This window comes from Carassius carassius, chromosome 40 (assembly GCF_963082965.1).
Source record: "Carassius carassius chromosome 40, fCarCar2.1, whole genome shotgun sequence".
NCBI lineage: Eukaryota > Metazoa > Chordata > Actinopteri > Cypriniformes > Cyprinidae > Carassius > Carassius carassius.
The window spans coordinates 26,868,817-26,894,160 of record NC_081794.1 but is presented as its reverse complement, the minus strand read 5'-3'; the positions used below and the strand labels follow the sequence as shown (position 1 = coordinate 26,894,160).

General features: G+C 33.8%; 1 protein-coding gene across 3 annotated transcripts in view; it reads left to right on the top strand.

Moving 5' to 3' along the window:
* LOC132122481 (receptor-type tyrosine-protein phosphatase epsilon-like) overlaps positions 1-25,344 on the top strand; it is a 75,300-nt gene that overhangs the window by 10,522 nt on the left and 39,434 nt on the right. Inside the window, exon 1 of one of the 3 annotated variants that reach the window (XM_059532813.1) lies at positions 18,897-19,106. The exons of the other annotated variants lie outside the window; for them this stretch is intronic. The gene's annotated coding sequence lies outside the window, so the exon portion shown is untranslated. Of the gene's footprint in view, positions 1-18,896; positions 19,107-25,344 lie in introns of those variants that run through there. 3 annotated transcript variants of the gene reach the window in all.

Below are 25,344 nucleotides of genomic sequence, written 5' to 3'. Positions count from 1 at the left end.
ACATCGCCATATTTTTATGCAACTTTTAGGGTATTACATTAAAAATGAATGGATGCAGATTACATTTCTAAAATGCACATTATTGCACCCGTTTCCCTTGAAGCAACGACTTTGTGTTCTCTAACACAGAAATGTTTTTTTTCTCTCTAATTGTTGCAGTATTTATCCATTTATATTTATGCATTTAGTAGATGTTTTTATCCAAAATGTGTTACATTGCATTCAAAGCCATTCCTTCAGTTTATGCATTGCCTGGGAATTAAATCCAGGATTTTATTATTGCTAGCATTGCATTGCCTTGCCTTACATTTATTTGCATTTATTCATCTGGCAGAAGCTTCTATCCAAAGCAACTTACTGTACGTTGCATTAAAGGTATACAATTATCAGTTCATGCATTCCCTGGGAGTTGAACCCATGACCTTGGCATTGCTAGCACCACATTTACCTACATTTATTTACATTCATGCATTTGACAGATGCTTTTATCTGAAGAATACTTACACTGCATTCTAGAACTTTTTCAGATTCCCTAGGAATCGAAGACATGACTTTGGCATTGCTACCACAATGCTGTTAATAAATACCACATTTGTTTACACTTGGTAGATGCTTTTATCAAAGGTGCCTTACATTGCATTTAAGGTATACGATAATCAGTTCATACACTGCGTGGGAATCGAACCCATGGTGTTGCTAGCACCACACTACATTTTATTTATTTTTTTTGCATTCATGCTTTTAGATGCTTTTATCTGAAGTGACATTGCATTCTAAGCCACTTTTTTCCCACTTCATGCATTCCTTGGGAATTGAACCCATGATGTCGGTGCTGCTAACACCACACTTTACTACTACATTTATTTATTTATTGCATTTGGCATACACTTTTATCCAAAACTTCTTACATTGTATTAAAGGTATGTATTTTATTAGTTCAGGTATTCCCTGGGAATTGAACCCATGACCTTGTCATCCTTATCAACATGCTATAGCTGTTTGAGCTGCATTTTTCAGATATTCTCATACCTGGTAAATGCAGTGAAATCAGCTGTATTGAACTAATTCCAGACCATCTGAAAGAGTTCAGTTGTTCCTGGAGAGCATCTGACTCAAGCGTGTTAAACATGATCCTGTTGGATTTGAGTCTAGATTCAGTGTGGTTCTAGACACAACACTGAGCTAGTCAGCAGTTTCATGTACCACCACTGTCTGCCCCGACCACAGCTCTTAGGAGGGAGTGACAAGCTTTTAGGTCCATGAAACCACCACATTGTACAGATGTGGCTTAGCAGGGGGTCTTAGTCACATAGTCTTATGGGAAGAAGTTCATTATTGTCCTATTCCTGCTGTTTTTCTTGAGTCATTGTGTGGTTGTTCTGCTATCAATACAGGGGCTTTTCTGTTGTTTTTGGCATGATCTGTTGTTAAACTTGACCCATGCCTGTCATATCCTGAAGCAAACTTCCTGGGAAAACTGTAGGGTGTTTTTCCTTGGGTCCACCGTTACTTTTAAAATGGCATGGTGCGTAATTTTCAACTCACAATGAGCCAAACTAAATGAGCCCACACAAGCAGAGCTCTTGGTCGTTGTTCCTCGACTCAAGAGTTGAACTGGTTAAAGTCATGGCTGCTGTTAATTTCAGCACAATCTTGTTCCCCAGTGATCCTCTGCGAGATGAAACGCCGGGACCCAGGGGTGTGCAGCTAGCAGATCTTATTCCGAAGAGGAATTTTTAGACTGACATTCATTTGCATGGGCTCAATACATCATTGTGTGTAGAAGACTCAGCCTATGGTTTCAAGGTATAGGCCTACTAAAACACAAGTATAAACTTATTTCTTTCATTCTTATGGTCTTGGTTGCCATGGAAAGATGTGTTTTGAGTTTTTCACAGAGTGATCTACGCTGACTCACCACAGGAGGAATTGAAACCTCATATCTGACAGAAGAATTTAAATACCATCTGAATGAAGAGTAGGAATTAGTGCATAGGTAAATAAAATGCAATTATAAAGACATTTCCCTGCTCCAAAAATGCAGGTTTTAATGGAACTTTTTTGAAATGTTGTAGACTTATGTATTCATTTCATAACATGTGAGTGTCACTTCTGTTTAGTTTGGTGATGTATTGCACTTTCATAAAGGCTTTGTGCGGCTAAAACCAAAGTTGAATAAGTGACCAAACAACTAAAAACTGACTTTTCGCTGTCATGTTCTCACAAGACAAGACACGGTTGCTTGCTTTTGTTCAAACTTTGGTGATTCTGCTCCGGAGTTGTTTTATCCGCAGCCATGCAGACAAGTTTAGTCAAGAAGTGGTTTATGAAGTAGGTATCGTTCTGGTCTAAGATACACACTCTGCGTTTGAATTGGCACACAGAGTCAAAGTCATTTTCATTTTGCTCTTTCATGGTGCAGAGGGAGAGATTCATATTTGATCTGGGGTTTTTTGGAAAACACCTCAGTTGGAGGTTGTAGTGGTGTTTTAAACCCTTTTTTGCGATCTTTCCTCTGTGCACTAGTGAGCTATACAATTTTAAGATCAGCGATCCATTTAACTAGACTTTGCACAGCCCCCTACATTATCACAAGTCAAAAGTTTTCTGCAGGAAGTTTCTAAAGTGTAATCGCTTTAGCAAGTTTCGCAGAATCAGACAACGGCCTCTATAGATTTTTATCATGCAACACATCTTTTTGTGCTGAAAGTGTGAAGAATCGTGACATTGAAGACTGGGGTAATGGCAGACGAAAATTCAGCTTTGCATCACAGGAATAAATTATATTTTAGAGTATATTAAAACAGAAGTCCATTATTTTAAATTGCTATAATATTTCACAATATTGCTGTTTTTTCTGTATTTGTTTTATTAAATAAATACAGCTTTGATGTGCATAAGAAGCTTCTTTAAAAAAACATTAAGAATCTTCCTTATCCCAAAGTTTTGAATAGTGTTGTTTCATACAGTGTAGTGTTTAATATAATAATAATAATAGTGTATATCTGACTGCGGTCCATTGCTATCACTTCCAAGTGTCCAACCTTATAATAAACGCAGATAAAACATACCGAATGACCAGAGAGTATGTTCATTTGATAACTCCATGCAAAGCTTTTGGTCTGCATAATTGATCTGTCATTAGAAGGTGATGAACTGTACTTGAGTGAGCCTTTTTAACACCTCAGCGAAAGCATTGACCTAATGACGCATTTCATCACCTTGTCTTTCCGTCTCCTGCACTGTGAAATCAAATTAGGTTTGAAGGTGACTTTTGACCTTGATTTGCATTATTTTTCATTACGTTTCCAATATTTCTGATCCAGGTTGTGATGGATTCTGCTTTAAAAATGTTAATTTAATGATAATGTGGAATTTTTTTTTTTTTTTATGTTAAATATGTTTTCCTATCTTAACCCTCTTGAGTCGATTAACGCGTATACGTGGTAATTTCACTTGTTTATCTCAAAGTTCTGACTTTTTTCACAGTTCTTTTATTTATATTTTAAAATTCAGATTTTTTTCAATTATTATTATTATTACAGCATGAAAAAAGTCAGAATTTTTAAATGCAAACTACATAAACCTCCCAGTTCTGAGGCAAAAAGCTGAATTTCTGAAATATATACTCAGAATTATATGTTCCTCACAATTCTGTGACAAACTCAAATATATATATATATATATATATATATATATATATATATATATATATATATATATATATATATATATATATATATATATATGTGTGTGTGTGTGTAATCTGATATCCCACATGCATATATTAAATTATATATAATATAGTAATAAAGATGTGTGTGTGTGTATATATATATATATATATATATATATATACACACACACACACATACATACATACATACATACATAAATTGTAAATTCAAAATGATGTGGAAAAAAGTTGCAATTGCAAATTCAGAATTGCAAGATGTTCAGTGAGTTGAGTTTAATTATACTGTATATACAATTTCTAAAGGAAAAAACTAATAATTGTGAAATGTAATCGCAAAATCAGAATCGCAAGAGACAAGCTCAGAACTATGAGATTTAAATATACAATTATTTATAGTTTGCAATGCTGAACAATTATTGGTAAGGTAAAAAGTCGCAATTAACCTTTTTTTTTTATTTATTTTTTTTTTATTCCATGACAGCAACAATAGCTTTCATAAAAAGTGCATACATCACTTTTTAAAAAAAATGTATGTCATTTTATATTTTATTTATAGTGTAATCAATTCAAGAAATCCGAACAAACCATTTCCCAATCAATGCTGTATCAGTGAACGCCTGTGAAACTATATGTGGCTGGATGATTATCTACGTTTATCGACTCAGAAGTTGATCCTTCGGCAGCGGAAGTGATATAGTATCTGTGTTTTATTCCATTGACCCTGTAGATCTGAAATCTATCACATACTCTAGATAGAGAGACGATTTTCCTGCTTCTCCTCCGAGAAGAATTCACTTACAGCAACATTCAACTTGTGACCTTTTGAAGCTTGATGGTTTGAAAAATTTTTGTGTCATCTTGGCACAGGCCGCTAGATCAGTCAGCCCTGGGGAGTCATGATGGGCCCCATCTTAAACATATACACACACATAATAACAGCTCTGCAGTGTGTGTCACTATTTGTTTACATCCGGACTATGAAGCAGGAAAAGAGTGCCGTCCAAAAAGGGTGTATCCATGCTTACTATCACATTACATGAGAGTCTGTTTCTCATAACGAACGGCCTAAAGGGCAAGAACTCCGATAAGAGCTCCATCCGCCTCCTGCCTGGGTCACTGGAAGATAACTGCTCTCAAACGTGATTGCTTGCTGTGTTATTTTGTGCAACATGTCTGTTTTTCATACTGCAGGAGTCCCGTCAAGCCCCTTCCTTGGTTAATGACTTACAGATATTACAGTTAACTGAATTGACTGTTGTGTGCTAAATGGATCGCCTTTAACAGATCTTAAATTAATTTTTTAAGACTCTGATGTGAAACCACTTGAACTTCGTTTTTTAATTAATCATGACATGACTTTATTTGAATGGCGAATCAATTAAATGTTTGTAGGGTACAGTGGCATCGATTGCAAAAAGATTTGGTGGATGACTATAAAAATGTGTTTGCTCTGTTGCGAAACCTATAGCCTACATAGGGAGCTGAAGATTTTCCTGCTTCTGCTCTCAGAAGAATTCATGAACAGCAACATTCAACTTGTGACATTTTAAAGCTCGATGGATTTGACATGATTCACTTTTCTGTCATCATTTTCTGACACAATGCTGTAAAGACACATTTGGACACATTTTTGTAGATTCAATCAATGCCGTAAGCCACAAATAATAAAAATAAATAAAATAAAATACAATCATAATTCTGCAATATATACGTTAATTCATATTATTTAAAAAATATAATAAAAAAAAAATCAATTTATCTAAATAAAGTTTTGGATAGTTTTGGAGTTACTGAGTCTTGTGTTTGTTTTCAGGTCAGTGTAGTAAGAGGCAAATTGCTTCACTTCCTTTGTTGACATTTCTAATTTTACAAAACATGGAGAAACAGATTAAAGCAAGGTTTGGATTGAGAAAAGACTCCTAGTAGTAATAAAGGCATTTCAATTTGCCTTTTGTAGTGCATTATATACTTGTGGGAACTGAATGAGAACTAAAGTTGAGAACTAAAGAAGAACTAAGAACTCAAACCCGATTACTACAATTTATCTGAACTGAGTTGCTCTATTCTGATTAACAAATAATGATCCTGTGGCAGAGAGGAGAAGTTATGGTTATGAAATCAGTGTTGAGTTAATTGCATCTTGTGTTTCAGGGTGTAAGGACAGAAAGGCGGTGTGTCCTATATAACAATCTGTTTCCCGCTCTCTGAGATTAATGCTGGGAGGAGAAAATGCAATTAAAATTCCCTACTAATGAAACCTGTTCTTGCAGCATTCAACAGATCTTAATTGGCTGTGCTCATGCAAAGCTGATAAGAAAGGTAGATTTTTCTCTCTCAAAATTAGCTTGAAATGAAGGCTGCACATGTTCAGGTTGTTAGATGATTCAGTGGATGGACAAGCAGAGAGATAGAATGATAAACAGGAATATAGCAATAGGAAAAAAGTCCATGTGCTCACATTAAAATAAAATTTGTTTTGTTTCTGAATGGGATACTGTTTGTATTTACATTATTCTGTCTCAGAGGAATATTTCTGATGATGCAACACATGCTGTAATGGTTTAGTCAGCCTTAATAAGACTGAAGGTGTGGTTTGTAAGGAAGAGAAATAGCATTAGACTGACTTTACCTGCACCAAGCCCAGACGATGTGAGGTGTGTCACTGATTTACAGTTATGCAGTTGGGTTTTATTGCTGTATAATTTCCCTCTTAAACATTGTATTCATTTCTAGCCCTGAACCAGACATTATTGTTCTCTTTATTCTAGCTAAGCTATTATTTTACAGAAGAAACCCTTACAATTTCTTAATTATTTTATTTTATTTTGTTTTTTGTTTTGTTTTGTTTTGAGAGGCTTATTAAAAAATGTGCACACTTTGTTTGCGGAATTATGCTTGTGAAATAATCAGCATTAATTCAGTTTATTATTGTTTTATTATATATCTTATCTAAATGAGAATTTATTTGTTCACTCTGTAGCATAAGGTGGCTATTTTATTTTATTTTATTTTATGTCAGTAATATTTGTAAAAAAAAAAAACAAAGAAAAGAAGATAAGTAATGTGTGTATAAAGACCATTGGAATATAAAGTCAAATTGCTACACTTCCTTTATTAACATTTTCAGCCAACAGAGCAGCTCCTGATTGGCTAATTGCGGATGTCATAATCTGCAGAACTGCATGTGATTTGCTGGGATTGGATGGATAAATGAGGTCTCTGTTTTGCGTCCGCGTCGCCTCTAATCTCTGTTGACCCTGTCAGGAATGAGAGCTCTATTGTTTCTGGCTGCTCCAGTCAGTACAAAGCAACAAAAATCATCATTGTTTTTGCCACTTTCCCGTAGCTGTTGTCAGAGCCGGCTCAGGATTTCCATAATCCCACTGCTGAATTAATGAATGCCTAATCCACTTCTGACCCTCACAGAAGTGCAAAGCAGACCACTGCATTTTTCTTATCATTCTTGATGTAGGAGAGCCGACAGTTCATTGGGAGTCAGTGACTGGGAATATAATGTGGTCTGATCTGACTTCTTCCACCGGGATTCAGCCTTCCAGCCTTTCATTTCAGTTTCTGTGATGTTAATCTGTAAATTCCACATGCATCAGAAACTTGTATTCAGTGTGTTTAGTGCTCAGGGTTGAGGCCAGAGCACGTCTCTGTTTGCAGTTAGAGCACAGCTGTTGTCTGGGGCAACAAGGGTGAGACTGAAGTGTAGGGGTGTTGCACATTTTCATAGAATGATAAACCATTATCTTTCTCTCTCTCTCACACACACACACACACACACACACACACACACACACACACACACACACACACACACACACACACACACACACACACACACACACACACACACACACACACACACACAGAGAGAGAGAGAGAGAGAGAGAGAGATAAAGATGCACAGTGGCATGTAGGCCTGCTTTTATGTAGCAGCCCTAAATGTACAGTATATAGCCCAATTTGATGTTGTTTATCATAGCTGTTTACACATATGATGAGGTGGATTTATAAAATAAAATAAAATAAACCCTCAGACTCGCTTGAGAACCTGCTCAAGAAATCCCAGTACCTCAGGAGCGCAGAATCTCTCAGGCTTTACTGGAGGTGATGGAAATGTGAAACGCAATGAAATCAGCCGAATACGTTGAGCATATAATAAACATGCAGGGGAGCTGGTGAAGAATGCAATCACCTCATGTTTCGATTCACTGCGTGCATTTGCATTGCAGTGACTGCTTCACTGCACACGGGCCAGATCTCACACCGCCGAAGCGTTTCTGCAGAGGAGCTGAATGGTGCTTTATCAACAACATCAGATAAAGTTCTTCCTAGAGCCGAAGGAGGAAGTGTATTTCCAGGATGAAAACAAAAACAAACTAGTCAACTGAAGAAAAACATTCACCCACTTTAAGGAATAGTTCACCAAAAAGTTTAACATTTATTCTCCCTCAGGCCAACCGATATGTAAATGAGTTTGTTTTATCATCAGAACAAATTTGGAGAAATGTAGCTTTTTGTCTCTTGCTCACCAATGGATACTCTGCAGTGAATGGGTGCCGTCAGAATGAGAGTCCAAACAGCTGATAAAAACATCATAATAATCCACAGCACTCCAGTCCATCAATTGACATCTTGTAAAGAAAAAAATATGTGTTTGTATGAAAAAAAAAAAAAAAAGTACAGTACATTTCTCCAAATGTTGAGAAGAATGATAAAACAAGCAAAAAAAAAAAAACCCTTAGACTTGCTTCAAGCACTGACATTGTTAAAAATAAGATATTAGAGGGCAGTAATTTTGCAGCATTGCGGGATGACATTTATGTTGCTGTGCTGCAAGTGACCGCGACTGGGTTAGGACCCGTGTCAGGAAGAGCACACAGGTCTGTTCCCAGGCCTGCCAACCAGCTGACCACGAGATTACCTCTGAATAATCATAGACCCCAGATCAGATGAGGTGATAGAGAATATGGTGGTAAATAGGTAGCTAAACTCGGGAGGTTGTTGATCTGAATGTGAGAACCTGTCATATTAATATTTGTATTTGCAAGTTGAAATTTACACTCACAGCTTTGATGTGAAAAGCTGAATCTTTCAATTTGCACACACAGACAATAATCAAAACAACTGTGTTTTAAATTGGAAGTTGCACATTAATTGCTAAAAATGTGTAAAATTACATTCACACAAAGAAAATGACATACACAAATGTTTATGATAGGCTCAGGCTCAGCCCTGCTTAGCTTCAGTGGGAAACCGCTCTTGGGCTCCAGGGTGATATGGCCGGATATGGACAAATATGTATTTAAGTATTTAAGAACAAATAAATATGTTGTAAACATTTGTGTATGTCATTTTCTTTATGTGAATGTCATTCTACACATTTGTAACTATTAATGTGCAACTTCCAATTCAAAACACAGGTTTTTTGATCATTGTCAGTGTGTGCAAATTGAAAGATTCAGCTTTTCACATCAGAGCTGTGAGTAAAAATTTCAACTTACAAATACGAATGTTAATATGACAAGTTCTCACATTCAGATCAACAAGCTCTAAAGTTTTGCTAGTGTTTTACCTTCATATAGAGAGGTGTGACCGTGCAGAGAGACAGAGAAGTGAAAAGATGCTACCGCGCACAGAGAGGTTGTGTGAATGGTTGTGACAGGGCGTGTTTGTAGAGGCATGTGTGCACAGGCATGTTTTACGTCCTAACGTACACCCCTGAGTAACACCTCTTTAAGAACAAATGTCAAAGGAAAATTTGGGAACTCCTACAATTAAAGCAACAGCTCATCGACAAATGAAACCAGTCATTATTTCCTGATCCTCATGTTTTTACAAATCCTTTTCTTTATTTTTCTGTTAATATAGTATTTATTAATTCTATGAATTCCCATATATATATATATATATATATATATATATATATATATATATATATATATATATATATATATATATATAATTAGTGCTGCAACGACGCGTCGACATCATCGATTACGTCGACTACAAAAATACGTCGACGTGCGTGAAATGCGTTGACGCGTCACACTGTTTACATCTCGCTTAATGGCATACTGGGAATGGAGAAAGTTGCATTCTATCTATGGGAATACTTTAAACCGAGGCCAAATAAAATGGCCCTTTGTTCCCTTTGTAAAACCGATATGGTGTACCACGGCAGCACAACTGTGATGCACGAACACCTCAGAGGAAAACATCTTGGCGCTCTCCGGTGTTACGGTTTAACTGGTTACCGTGTGATCTGGCGACCAACTTCCTGGTTCAGGTCTCTGCTGCAGATCTAATGGAACAAACTGATGTGATATTATTAAGTGTCTAATAAACGCAGACTTGCTCATTGCATGATTCTGATATTCTTGTAAAGATTACAAGTTATTAGTATGATCAACCGTAGCGGCTGAAGTAAGGATAAAATAAAATAAAAAGTAAGTCTGTGTTGGCGCGGGTTTCGAACACGCGTTATTGGCCGTTCACATATCGCGCCTAAAAACGCGTGGAAAACGCTAGTCGCGCCGCTTTCTCCTTCTTTCCAAAACGCTCGGGCAGTTGCGCCCCTGGGGCGTCTGCCGTTGCTAAGCAACCACGACGCGCTCTCTCCATGAAGACGCAGAAATTTCAGCAAAGGATAAATGGATTTGCAGCACTGAAAATCGCTTGCAGTAGCTCTGCTACTAAATTTATTTCAAAATGGCAATCCATATACAGCTATGATCAGCAGTTCCTTCATCTTAGCTGAGCTTTCAACGTTGTAACGGGAAAGGATGAAGCTGATTGGTTAGTTCTTGTCACATGACCCGCGGTGCGCTTGCGGCATTCTGAAAAGTTTTCTGAAAACGCCTGTTTTCGCGTGCGCATCGCTTCCATTATGAGCGGGCATACCACGCGCCTACATTGGAAATAACGAAATTGAGAGCGCAAAAGACGCGATATGTGAACGGCCCCTTAAAAGACAGCGCGCCGCGAGACAACAGTCACAAACCACAGAGCTACCCCGAATCAGCTCCAGATCTCTGGAAACCATGCTAAACCATAGCAGAACCCTGACTACATTTTATGGTTTGAGATGCTAAAGAACATTTCATGATGTCTCAGACAACTGTAAATTTGTGGCTCCTGTTGTTTAATAATAAGCGCTATTGTAAACTCATATTTACCATAGTAAAATAATTTTCTTTGCCTCTTTATTTTTGTATACTGTAAAAACTTCAACCACATTGGTTGAAAATGAATAAAGATTGAACTATTATATTAGAAGCTGTACTTATATTTTTCTGTAAAGTTATCCAAAGGATTCATTAGCTAATCAAAAAAAGAACATTTGATTAATTATTTATTGTAATAAAAATAATCGTTAGAGTAGTCAACTAATCGAAAAAATAATCGTTAGATTAGCCGACAGAAAAAATTATCTTTAGTTGCAGCTCTAATATATATATAAAATCAAATTTTAGATATATATATATATATAATCAAATAAAAAATATATTTAAAAATACAAATATTTTCATCATTTTAATTATTAAAATAATGACAAAAGTATATATATATATATGTGTGTTTGTAATCTTAATGGTATTTTTATTTGAATGCTATTTATACATTGCTTCAAAAATATTTTTTATTTCGGTTTTATTGCTTTATAACTTCCACTTATGTATATCTGTTAGTTGCCAGGGCAACTTTTAGTTTAAAAAGTTTAATTTTAAAGTTCAGATTTTATTTAATAAAGTTTTTAACAGGTTTATATTTAATACATATTTAATAGTATTATTTATTAATATTACTTATTTACTAATTATTTAATGCTATCTAATATAGCTTTGTAATAAAAAATAATTTTTTGTAACTTTATTACTTGAGTGTAAATTATTTCACGTTTCTTTTTTCATTAGTTTTTTCAAGTTTAATCATTTAAATTTTTATCATCTTATATTTCAATTTCACAAATTTCAATTGAACTTTTTTCTTTTTTTTGAGACCTGCACAGAAAAAGCTTTTCAGTAGTTAACAAGCAATAATAAAGATGAGAGCAAGTAAATTGTTTATTTATCTCAGCATCTTCACACTTACAGTATCACACTACTGGTGTGACGGTGTTGTGTATAACTAGTGTAAATATATGAAAAAATATATATATATATATATATATATATAATCTGATCTTGTTCATCTTCAGACACATCAAATATAGCACGTAAAGTCAAGTTGTGGCAGGTTTGATGCCAAAGACATCACTCACTGTATTTTTTCATGTACTGTATGTGAACCCCAACGAAATTAAAAACTACTAAAATAATAAACATAAGCATTAAATGTAGGGATGTAACTATTTACCCAACTCCCAATTTAATTCAGTTCTATTCAGTATTTTTTTGCGATTAAAACGTTTCCTTGGTTTCTGCTGTAAACAAAGCAGCGCTGCACTTGTGAACTTAAATATGCATTATACAGAAGCCAGATGAAAATAAAAGATACCATCTTAACTTTTCAAAAGACATTAAGTTCCCCTCAGACATACTTTCATATAAACTCCCTAACTGAATCGCGATTTGTTTGGCATCTCAACCGATTTGAATCATCACATATTTGAACCGATTTTCAACCCGCCCACGGTTAATCGTTACATCCCTAATTAAAAGTAATGTTGCAGTAAAGGCAATGTATGCAATGCAATTACTTCAGACTGTATATAGAATTTTTTTTTTTTTTTTTTTTTTGCATGCTTTACCTTTACTGTAACATTACATTTGATGTTGTTCAGTTTTACAATCCAACATAATGTACTTACTACTTTTGCCAAACTTTTTTTGGTTGAACTATTGAGCAAAACACTATGCATTTACAGTTTGTTCACTCGTTGCAGCTGTGGGTGTTTACACTCTTTGTGTAATAAACATGCCTTGCAGTAAATCATCACAGGGTCCAGACACAGTTGTGGAGTTTTTGACTTGTGATTATGTGTAACACACGGCTGCTGGAGATGACACGCTCTCATTCGAGGGAGCAGATATTTGGAGCAGGAAACAGACCCAAGTTTAAAATCAGTCCACTGTCCTTCCACATCTTCCACATCTTAATTCATCGGGTTTTGCTGTTTGAATATTTAATGTCTTGATCATCAGAGAGGCATTTTTCCACTGCAACTAAGTTTATATTCTCTACCGTTTGACCACAAATTCTCACTTTCTCACAGGAAGTGATGTCACAAGTCTTGTTTCCTTCTGTTTTCGAGCTCGGCACATTCTGAGTTAGCTTTAAACAATGACTCAGTGTGAAAGACTGGGAACGAGAGGAAGTTCCTCCGGCCCGCTGATCTGAGGAAAGGCTTTCGCTCTCCCCTGTAATGATCACAGATGAAGGTTGTAGTGATAGAAGTGTTCTCTTCTCTTGTCAGTGTGTGTTAGCTGTTTTTTTGACAGACGTTCTGGGCCTGTCTCATTGTCTACATAGACAGCCGCTTTGTAAGGGAGCAGTGTAAAAATCATCATGGAACCACAAGTGACTGATTTGAAACGCTCTACAAGAAGTTCCCTTACATTTAAGACAAAAACACTCAAAGCGGTTGACATTAGCACATGTTGCTACGCTGTTGTGATACTCTAATATCATTGTTTTAAATTTTTAGTATTTTAATTGTTTTTATTTTTTTTGAGTGAGGGTCATTTAGAGTCCGCTTAAACTCTAGATGGGGAGTTTGTAAAGGTTAAAAATGTTTAAATCATCAATATTATATAAATATAAATATTAAATATGAATTGTTTATTTTATGTATAAATAACATTCATTTATTTTATGTAAATAATTGTATTTTATACTGTATATAATTAGTCATATATATATATATATATATATATATATATATATATATATATATAATTACAGTTCTTTTATTAATAATATCATGCATACATAACGAACATCGATATGGTACGACGATACTCATTTAAGTATTTGTTGTATGTATTTATCAATATGCAATTTATTTATTTTTATTTTTAACTTGAACTCATTAATTCTGTCAACTTTTTAACATTTTTACTTAATCATTTATGCATTTGTTTTACGTTAATTATATTTTTATTTGCACATTTATTTTTATTTATTAAATTACATATTTGATTTATGTATTTAATGAAGCTATTTATTTATTAATTATTTACTTATTTACACATTACGCATTTTGGTTTACATATGTATTTACATTAACTCATTTGTAAACCATTTTTAACAATTAATTTATTGTATTTTTGTTTTATTTTAAATGAAATATAAATATTATGATTCATATTTCTTTCAGCGATTTTCATTCATCCTTTTCCTTTATGGTAATATCACACATGCAATGATTCTCTATTTTAGCCTAATGTACTTCCTCCTCTTCACACCACACTTCGAAGTGCAAGTGTGCATCTTAAACCTTAACATGCTGTTTAAGTATAGCTCACTAGATTTTAACCTGTGGTGTAAAAATAGCCAACGTTTCTGATGAGGTTTCTGAAAGGCAGCTGTGGGTTCCTGTTTTTATCAAGCGTTGTGTCTTGTTGGACCGATTTTTAGAGCACGTTCCTGTCCAAAAACAGTTCTTCGTTATCAATATGCTATCTGCAGCTTCTGCCATTTATTTCTTTTCCTGCACACTAACTTAAAACAATAGCATAAATGCATAAAATGCATAAATGCATAAAATCAGCGGCGGTTTTTAACACTTGTGCAAAACATGTAAAGTTTATTACTAAATGAAGCATACAGTATGACTCAACATTGGTCAGAGGGACGCTAACTTTGCAGTGTGTGTTTGTAATCAAACAGTCCCGCACCCAATCAGATCAGGCCGCACATTAAAGCATCAGTCTCTTTTTAAACAGGCCTTTGAAGGTGTGTCGCGTTTGAGGTGTCTCAGCCACCTGTACTCCCTGCTTTCTTTTCAGTCCATCTCTCAGTTTTTCCCTTTCAGAGACTGACTTTGTTTCCTTGATGCAGTTCTTTCTATTCATCATTGTTTTTATGGCTGTCAAAACAAGATCAGATTTATCAGACTGTGTGACTCTGACTCTTGAAGAAATGCAGGGATGAGAGAAATAAATGCATATCCTGCTTATGATGGCCATATGCCAGTAATAGTTAGTGGTTTTTGTGAGAGAACAGAAAGTGAAAGATTTATAGATAGAGAGAGAGAGACTGTATGTCACAGTCTCTGTTATATTCATTCATTTCTATGTTTTTATTTATTTATTATAATTATGTATTGCATATGTTATGCTATTTTAAGTTGAATTTTATTTGTTTAATTTTTCACATAATCCCATTCAATAGCTTTTTCTGTTCTTGTAATCATGGAAAACCTTGGCATGTCATAAAGTTAATAAATACATGAATACTTTTAATAATTAATTTTAGTAATTAAAAACAACATAGAGTGAAAATACATTTTCTATTTATTCTCTAAATTTAATTAAAGATAATTTAATTTCTGTTTTAATAACGGTTTAATTTAATTATTATTTTACTGTTCTTATGATAATGTAAAAACTTGAAATATCAGGAAATTATACAGTTTTGCACATCAATACATTTAATAATTAATTAAAAGTTAATTTTTTTCATTTCAAGATTATTTCACTTTATTTTATGTTGGATAGAAGGCAGACCAAGAAATGGTCAGACTAATGGAAATATATATTAATTATTGTCTGAGCTCATTTAAAGCTTTTATATAATGAATATGCTATTTTATTTTATTTTATTTTATTTTATTTTATTTTATTTTATTTTATTTTATTTTATTTTATTTTATTTTATTTTATTTTATTTTATTTTATTTTATTTTATTTTATTTTATTTTATTTTATTTTATTCTCCATCACACAGACTGTTTCTGTTTTTGCTCATGGTTTCCACTTCTCTAAAATCATCCCGCCGAGGTTTAGCTTCCCAGTAACAATCATTATTCAAAATAAAACCTCTCACACTTTTTTTTCTCACATCCACCTCCCTCTTTTTATCTGTTTGCACTTCTATCATGTAGCAAGGTGAAAACAATCCCCTTAAATGTTTTTTTAGCTTCTGCTCACCACATTAAAGTTCAGTGTAGTTAGTCGTAACACAAGGATATCAGAGATTTTACTAATACTGTAAACGTGTCACGTTTGTCATTACAAACTAATGAAAAAAATGAATTACTATGTGTTGTAAAAGCTCAGAGAATATGTCACAAAGTGCAGTTCATTACTGTAAAGGCTTGTTACTTGCAATGAGCATTCAAGTCTGTATTTTGTGTAATTTCATAGAGTAGGCTTATATTTCTGGCCTGAGTGTTAAACGTATGCAGTGCTTGTCCAAGGACTGTGCCAGCATCATTTGCATGGAAAAGAACCATGTATTTTTGTTTTGTTTTGCAACTCTAAGATATATTTAAGCAGTGTTCGAATTGTGTCAAAGCTCTTGGGGTGTCCACCCCCCCCACCCAAAAAAAAACAACAACAACAAAAAAACTAATTATATATATTTGTATTTATTTATTTCATATAATAATATAATTTAATTTACTTTACTTGTGAATTTAATTTACTTTGTGTGTTTCACAACATGTTTTTGCAGCTGAGCATTTACTATATGTAAAATTAAATAAAAATCTATATACTTTGAACAGTGCACATGTATGCATTTTTTTCATTAAAAAACTAATTTTTCTTGAAAGTAGTTACATAACCCTTTCATATTTTCTAGCGGAAGTTGACATAGTTGGGTAAACTTCTATAGTGGTGAATGAGAGACTACATTAAATATGTTTTGTCACAATAGTGTTTCTACAAGAGGGTAAAAAATAGAAAGAATTTGATACGATTACGATGCTGATGACCATTTATCAATTTCAATCTCTTGATTCACTATCAATTCACATGAATAGGCCTACTGTACTTATTTTTCTTGGGTTAAATTCAGTATTTTCGTGCATTAATTAATATGCCTCTTTGCATTGAATTTAAAACCCTTTTCTCTATTTAACCTTAAATACTACACTAATTGTATTAGGCTATACATAATAACGGAAAATAGGATACAATTCATAACAAAAACAGTTGATCTGCATGTTTGTCTTCAGCATAATAATCAACGCATGTGTGTCTCACACACAATTTGTGAGAGCTAGCAACCCTGCTTTGTCATCGTTGACACAAAAAAAGCCCTCACCTGATGAACATGTTGATCAGTAATAATGTCCTTAATTAAATTAACACTGTTTTTGAGCAGTTAGGCCCTGTGTCAACCAAAGCGTTTTTAGGAAGCTGAAAAAGCCAGGCGCTCTGTGAGCGCTTGAGAGCGCTTTTTTTCAGTTGAGACCACTGATCTATATATGATATCTATATTATAGATCAGTTGTTGAGACGCGTTGGTTGCTATGATACAGAATAACCGCTAAACTGTTACTTGTATCTGATTTGGTAAATCATTTTTTTTCTGACTTAAATGCTCTGGATGCTCAGAAACCAGCAATACTAATTTATATTCCATTTTTCTCGTTGTAGCGCTTGTTGACACGTCGTTGTAACAAATAACAGTGTGACAGTTGTTCTGTGTGAAATTTGGCCCGCCCCTCCTGCACTCTGATTGGTCAGCTGACTAGAAAGTGACAGTGATGAGCGCAGCGTTTTATCTAAAGTTGAACATTCTTCAACTCTCGGCGCGAGAAAAAAAAGCCCAATGCTCAGCGCGAATAAGACGCTCAGCGCTTGGCACGCTCATGGCGTTTTAAAAAACGCGGCGCGGCGCTCCCATTGAGAACAACTGAAAAAATACACTAGCTGCGGGGGAAAACGCTTTGGTGGACGCGGCCTTAAGGTTACTAGATTTAAAATTATTTGTTTAATTGAGAATGGGTGCAATGCTAGCTTTTTTTCTCAGAATTGCGTTAGATGGCTAATTTACCACTTACAATCCGATAGTGAGCTTCCATCATAAGATAGTAAAAACAACTATTGACAGACCAAGATTATAATAAAAGTGACTGTCCGATTCTAAGATAAACACTTATTAAGTAGCAGTAAATTAGGTGTACTAAACAATCATAAAACAAAGGTAACCGTCACCGTGAGGTAAAATGAGGAAGGATCATTCTGTCAGCCAATCACACAGCGCCGTCGCGCCCGCAGTCTGTAAATTCCTTCAGAAAACAGCGTGTGGCGCACTTGAGCGTATTTTCAGAAGCACATCTAATTTGAAGTAGCTTTTTATGGGAGCGGCAGCGCAATACTTTGATAAAAAAATAGATAAGGCTATGTCAAATATTGTTTCTATTTTAGTTTTAATGAAAAACCAGGGGACCCCCCAAGGTCATTTTTTTGGTCATTATGGGGGGTCCCTTGATGCTTATGGGGGTCCTGGACCCCCCAGCCCCCCCTCAATTCGAACACTGTATTTAAGTAATATCACAAAACCAACCAGTGTCTGTCGTTTTCCTGAATATTAGTGCAATCACAAATCTGATATTAACTTTATACGGCGATTCAAAAAACATGACGATAATATTGAGTGAGACATTGTAGATGCAATATTGTCTTGTTTTTTTGTTGTACTAAAATAGTTCCAAACAAAACAGAGTAACCATTTGTGCGTTTCAAAGCAACAGTGTTTTGAATGAATCTGTTTTGGAATGAATCATTTGAGTCAATGATTCAATTATCCATTCATTAAGTCTTTTCTAAATGAATCAGCCATTTCAAATGAATCGTTTGAATGAATGATTCAATGAATCACTCTTTAAGACAGGGACTTGCTGCCATATATTGGTGGTTTTAGTGTCATATTTATTTATCAATGACAGCCCTGAACCAGCCAAGCCACCAGCATAAAAAAAAAAAAAAAAAACATACTAAGCAAAATATTGTTAAACCCTCTGAGGGGGTTTTGGGTCGTTATCGAAAAAATCATAAAAATATCGAGCTGATATTATCATCTCTTCCTCACTTGATAACGGTAGATGCCAGTGAAACCCAGCTAGCAAGTGTGTGTGTGTGTGTGTGTCTGTTTGTGTGTGTGTGTGTGTGTGTGTGTGTGTGTGTGTTTGTGGCTGCCGATAAAAGCCTTCAGCCAGAGCATGTTTGACACGACTGAGCAAGGTTGACTGATAAAGGCAGAGAACGGAGAGGAGAGGAGAGGAGGATATGCTGTGAGGAAAACCAGAGCTTTCTGTTCTCAGGTGGTTTTGTGTGTTTTCCTGTTCTGTGGTTTATGACATGCACACCAATGCTGCGCAGCTTTATTTCGGCGACAGTATTAACAGGCTACAGTGTTCACCCGTGTGAGCAGAGCAGTGCTGCATTACAGAAACAGCTTTCAATACTGGACTGAACTGAAAGTGAACTGAAAATACTGTCTGGTGAGTGAATGTGTGACTCTGTGCAGTTGATTTAAGCTACAGTGTGGGCTGACGTAAAGTTCATTGTAATTCCTAACTGTTATTAAAGGATTTGCTCAGTGTAGTAATCCAGATATAACTTGATATATACACACACACACACACACACACACACACACACACACACACACACACACACACACACACACACACATATATACATATATATATATATATATATATATATATATATATATATATATATATATATATATATATATATATATATTAGTACTTTAATATACTACTGTAACTGTTGTATTTATTACTATTTTAAATGATCTTTTTTGGATTTATATATTTTATAGGCTATTTATACTAATATTTTCATTTGAAGTTTTAGTAATTTTATGTTTTTTTGTACTTATAATGTATAATATAAGGTGTGTGTGTGTGTGTGTGTGTAACATTTTGGATTTAGTTTTCTGTTTTCATTTTAATTCAGGTTTTAGTAATTTTGTTGTGAATTTTTGTCATCGGTCATTATTAGTTTATCTTTTATTAGTATCTAAATATATCTCAGTTTCAGTTACAGTTATACATGACGATAGACTAAATGAAAATGAGAAATGTTTGGCTGTTAACTGAAAATAATTTTCAGTTTTTTATATTTTATTTATTTTGTCATTTAAGTTTATTTTATTTATAAATTTTGTTTATTTTATTTTGTCATTTATTTGTTTATTTTAACTAACACAATTTGATTTCTGGTTTTAATTTGAGTTGACTAATAACCTTGTTTGTGTCTAAATTTCATTTGTCTAGTTTCTCTGTCTAATATGTTTTTATTTTGTAAACAAAGCTATTTGTAATATTTTTGTTTTAGTTCATAATAACACTAATATGTTTATATTTTGTTAGTTTATGTATCGGTAATATCATCAGCCGGCTCTGAGCTTGTTTTTTGTTGTTGATCTGTTGATTTTTCTCACATTGCTGAAGTTGGAGGAAGATAATAAAAACAGCCATGGTCAGACTTTTGTTCTTATATTGTGATTTAAACCATGTGTTATTTTCTAATTAAAAAAGGGTTCTGGCCAGCTGCTTTCATTTACTCACCAAAGCCAATTTTTATTTACATTTCTTGTTTGGCGAAGGTCCCTTTTGGCCTTGTATGTGTTTGAGAAGATGTGTGTGTGTGTGTGTGTGTTTGTGTTTATACCTTCGTAAATGAATCACAGGTGACAGGTGTGTGTGTGTGTGTGTTAAGGATATCTATTATTAGCTTCACCTAAAATACAAACCTGTGCTCGGCAGAAGGGAAGGCAGGCAGTGCGCAGGTGATTAATGAGAGCCTGTGGTTTAACTTCGCTCACCTCGGTTACACTCTCACACTGCAGCACAGCCTACAAGAAATCTTACACACACTTCTCCCCGTTAAAGGGACAGCTCCCTCAAAACGAGAATTTTCATCATTTATTCACCCTCATGTTGTTCCAAACCTGTATGACTTTCTTTCAGCCTGATTTGACTTGAGTGAAAGGCAGACCAAGAAATGGTCAGACTAATGTAAATATCTTATGCCTGAGGTACTTTACTATCTTGTAGTGTCTCACTGTTTTTTTATTTTAAATTTAATTTTACATTTAATTTAAAACTTTATCTTAAATTTTATTTTAAATTTTATCTTAAATTTTATTTAAAATTTTATCTTAAATTTTATTTTAAATTTTATTTTACATTTTATTTGAATGGAATGCAGACCAAGAAATGCTCATGACTGACGTTATTCTTTATTATATATTCATTTTGCCTAAAGGTTGTTCATTATTTCCTAGTGTCTTACTGTTTATTTTATTTTCATTTAGTTTTTCTTATTTTATTTTGTTTGAGTGGAATGCAGACCAAGAAATGCTTAAACTAATATTATTTTATTTTATTTTATACTCATATTAGATTAAACTAAATAAAATAAAATAAGTGTTAATTAATTAACACTAATTAAGCATGACAAAAGCACATAACATAATCTATCTTGTCTATATACCATATATATATATATATATATATATATATATATATATATATATATATATACTGTATATACCTTTATAATATGAAATAATATAAAATAGATATTAGATTAATATAATAGTTCATAAATAATTGTAAAATAAGAGCATCTCATTTGGTTTAAGCACATCTAGTGTTTTCTACAGAGGGAATAAAGTCAAACAGGTTTGGAATGACATGAAACTGAGTAAATGATAACTGAATATCCATATTTTTTGGCTAAGCCATTCCTTTAATCAGAAAACATCCTGGCTTTCAGCACAGATGTGGGATGCTCTCTCAAAGAGAACTGGCCCTGACTCAGAGATTGGACCGGACCCTGAGTCCAGAACCCCGACTCGCGCCACACCAGTCCAGGTGCAGTGTCACAATGCAGGCCTTTCTTCCACTGGGGCTGTTTATGTGCAGCACGAGCAGCCAGCATCTGAGAGGAAGAGCGCAGAGGAAGAGACGGATCGCTGCTAAATCAGGGACAGGAAGTGTTCAGGGACTCTGGAGTCCACTGCAGTATTGACCAGCTATAGATGTGTGTCTGAAGAGTTTTGGTCATCAGTGGTTTACTAACACAGAGACTTGTCTTTGACTGCAGCGAAGTGGGGCCACACCTGCCCATGCATGGGTGAAGTCAGACAATTGACCAGATATTGTACTGTATTTTGATTTATTAAAAAATTCTTAAAGGATAAATATATTAAGAAATATTTTAATGTTAAATAATAATTGTATACAATTATATTAAGATATTTATTACAATTGTATACATATTTTATTTTTCATAATATAACTTAATTTATTAAATATTCAAATATAATACTTCATATGTTTTAAGTCATTCATAAATATATTTTTTTAGATATTACTGAATTCTGCATTATAGATGATCATAGATACATTTGCATTCATATATTTTTTTTCTTTAACATGTTTAGGAATAGTTGATATTGATAAACAACTAATATTTATATAAATTCATATTGTAATAATAATATAATTTTTACATTTTATGTACTTAAATATTACATATATCTTTTTTTTCTAGACTTCAGTTTTATGAAGATATTTTCTTTTATTTTGCATTATTTAAATATTTATTATTATTAATATCTATATAACAAATACTCAATCTTTAATAAAAGATTTTATGTATGTTTTTCAGTCGTAGTTTCATTAAGATATGTCACTGTATTTTGTACTGCATTATATTAATATGCATATAACAATTAATTGATATATATTACAGTATGATAGGTCGATAGATATTTTTAATATTTAAATTATATGTATTTCGTATATAATTTAATATATACGTATTCCATAAATCACACACATATAAACACATTTCAGATACATTTCTTCAGTCTTTAATAATGATTGCAGTTATTTCTTGATTGTTTATTTGAGGTTTAAAGGCTCATCTCGCATCAGATCCCTGTCTCTTTCCCAGCCGTCCTGATTCTGTGTTGCCAAAAATCGTTTCGCTGTCACATAATATTCACTAATACCCACATCTGCCTCCCAAAGGCAGACGCTTAATCCCGGCTTTGTGTGTCCTGCTGTCGTCCATCTATGATGCATGATCACAACACACACGCTGCCGTCCAGAGATATGCTTTCGTAACCTGATATTCACTGACAGGAAACAGATGCCCACTAGTGAAAGAAAATAAGGTTAAATGGAAAGAAAACAATCAATGGCGGTGCACAGAGATAGAGAAGATAACTCTATAATGTGTGTGTGTGTGTGAGGGAACTTGTTCATTCTGCTTGCTTTGTGTTGATTTGGTAAGCAGATACGAATGTTATTCAAAGTAGGAAATCAGGCTATTAGTATGAATGACTGAAGTTTGGCCCTGGTTTATGACAGTTGAAATCAGGGCGCTGAATCCAGGCCGTCATTAGCTTCTTTGGGCCTGGAAATGACACACGATTAAAAGCGATATTTTGAGCCTCCCAACAGGGATCTGATACGCCTCGTGTTGGCAGCTTCCTGTCTGCTGCTTTGAATTGCCACATTTCCCTTCAGTGAAGCTGTACTGACAACTACAGACAATCAATCTGACTCACCGCTCAGTTTTTTTTTAGGTTTTACAGTAATGCACTGACCAAAGTCTATGGAGGCAAGTGTTCTGGAGGCCTTAGAAGCAGAAACACACTTTAGACCCGTGTGAGTTTAATTTAATTTAATTTTAATTTAATTTAATTTAATTTAATTTAATTTAATTTAATTTAATTTAATTTAATTTAATTTAATTTAATTTAATTTAATTTAATTTAATTTAATTTAATTTAATTTAATTTAATTTAATAATATTTCATATAATTTCTATTTTCTTATGTATTAAGTAAAATCAAATAATATTTTTTATCTTATTTTGTCTTTTAGTTATTGTATTTTGTCATTAAAAAGTTTTTTTGTTACTTGATTTCAATGTTTTTTATTTTATATTATTTATTTTATTTTGTTGTTTATTTGCTTTGATTTCATTGTATTTTATTTTGCTTTTGTTTCTAATTGTTACTGTATTGTTTTTGTTGTCTTTTTAATATTGTAATATTTTCAGTTTATTTTTATTGCTTATATTTGCTTTTTAGTTAGTTTTTTTATTTGATTATTGTTCATAAAAAACACTTAATTTTTTTAAAGCTTGTCAGCCACTTTTCACTGTTTGCCTTCGTTTTACAGAGAACAGCATCTAAAATAATATCTCTTTGAAATTGAATGCAGAAATTCAGTGCACTTACATATAATTCCTCTGTACAAATATGTTCATTTTGAGCTGTAAATTCATCCTTTTGATGAGTTTCTACCTTCTGGTCATGCATTTGAACAATGTAATTGCTGTAGGAAATGCCTGGATTTTTTTGCATTTATCTGTAATGCAAAGTGCAAGTTCAATTAACATTATTATTATGCATTATATTAACCATATATATTGTGAAATGTGTATTTTCATGAAGTAATTGGCTATACTTAGGCCTTTGTTGTTTTTGTTAGTTACATTTACATTTATTCATTTAGCAGACACTTTTATCCAAAGCGACTTACAAATGAGAACAGTGGAAGCAATCAAAAACAGCAAAGAGATCTGTTAGTTTGTGAGGAAAAATAAGTGAACTTTGTTTGTTGGCATAGAGCAAAAGCTAAATTATCTGGTAAATTGTTGCATTTATCATCCATTTAGTTGATTTAATAGTTCTAATAATCAAGTTAATTATTAAAGTAACCGTATGAGTGGGAATAGCCAACCAGTAGATCTTCTGCAGTGAATGGGTGCCGTCAGAATGAGAGTCCAAACAGCTGATAAAACCATCACAGTAATCCACAAGTAATCCACACCACTCTAGTCATCAATTTTAAAACATCTTGTGAAGTGAAAAGCTGCATCATTAAGAAATGTCTTCGAACCTTTGCTTCTGGCAAAAAAAAAGAGTCTATAATCCATAATAACGCTTCATACAGTGAAAAAATGTCTCATCTAAATCAGGAGAGAACTATGCACAGATCAAGCACCGTTTATAAGCCAAAACAGTTCAATAATAGATTACTTGTGGATTATTGTGATGTTTTTATCAGCTGTTTGGACTATCATTCTGACGGCACCCATTCACTGCTGAGGATCCATTGGTGAGCAAGTGATGGAATACATTTATCCAAATCTGATGAAGAAACAAAATCTAATTTACTTTACATCTTGGATGGCCCGAGAGTAAATTGTCATCTAATTTTATTTTTTGGGTGAACTATTGCTTTAAGAAGAAAAAAAAATAGCTGCATCTCTGCAATACTTGAGTTGATATTGTATATAGATTTTTCTTGGATATAGTTTTGCACAGGCAAGTTTAGAGTGATTTTATCCTTTCAGTCTCAACATGCAGGGCCTATTTCAAGGGTGAAGAACCTTGAATGGTTTAATTGAAAACCATTATAAAGAGTTTTTAGCCAGAGTTTTCTTGTGTATGTGGGTGAGTCTCATAAGGAGCGGCTATTGATAAATCCATCATGAATCACGGTGTCAAACGCAAATGTGCGCATTACACGACTCTACTTTCACTCAAAGAGGCTTTGTAGAGTATTTACAGGACCGTTGTAATCCTGGTCAATTCGAACCGTTTTTGGCTCATATATTGTGTGCTAATGGAGGTTTTAAATATAAACCCTGATCTAGTGCTAGAAGACTGTCTACTG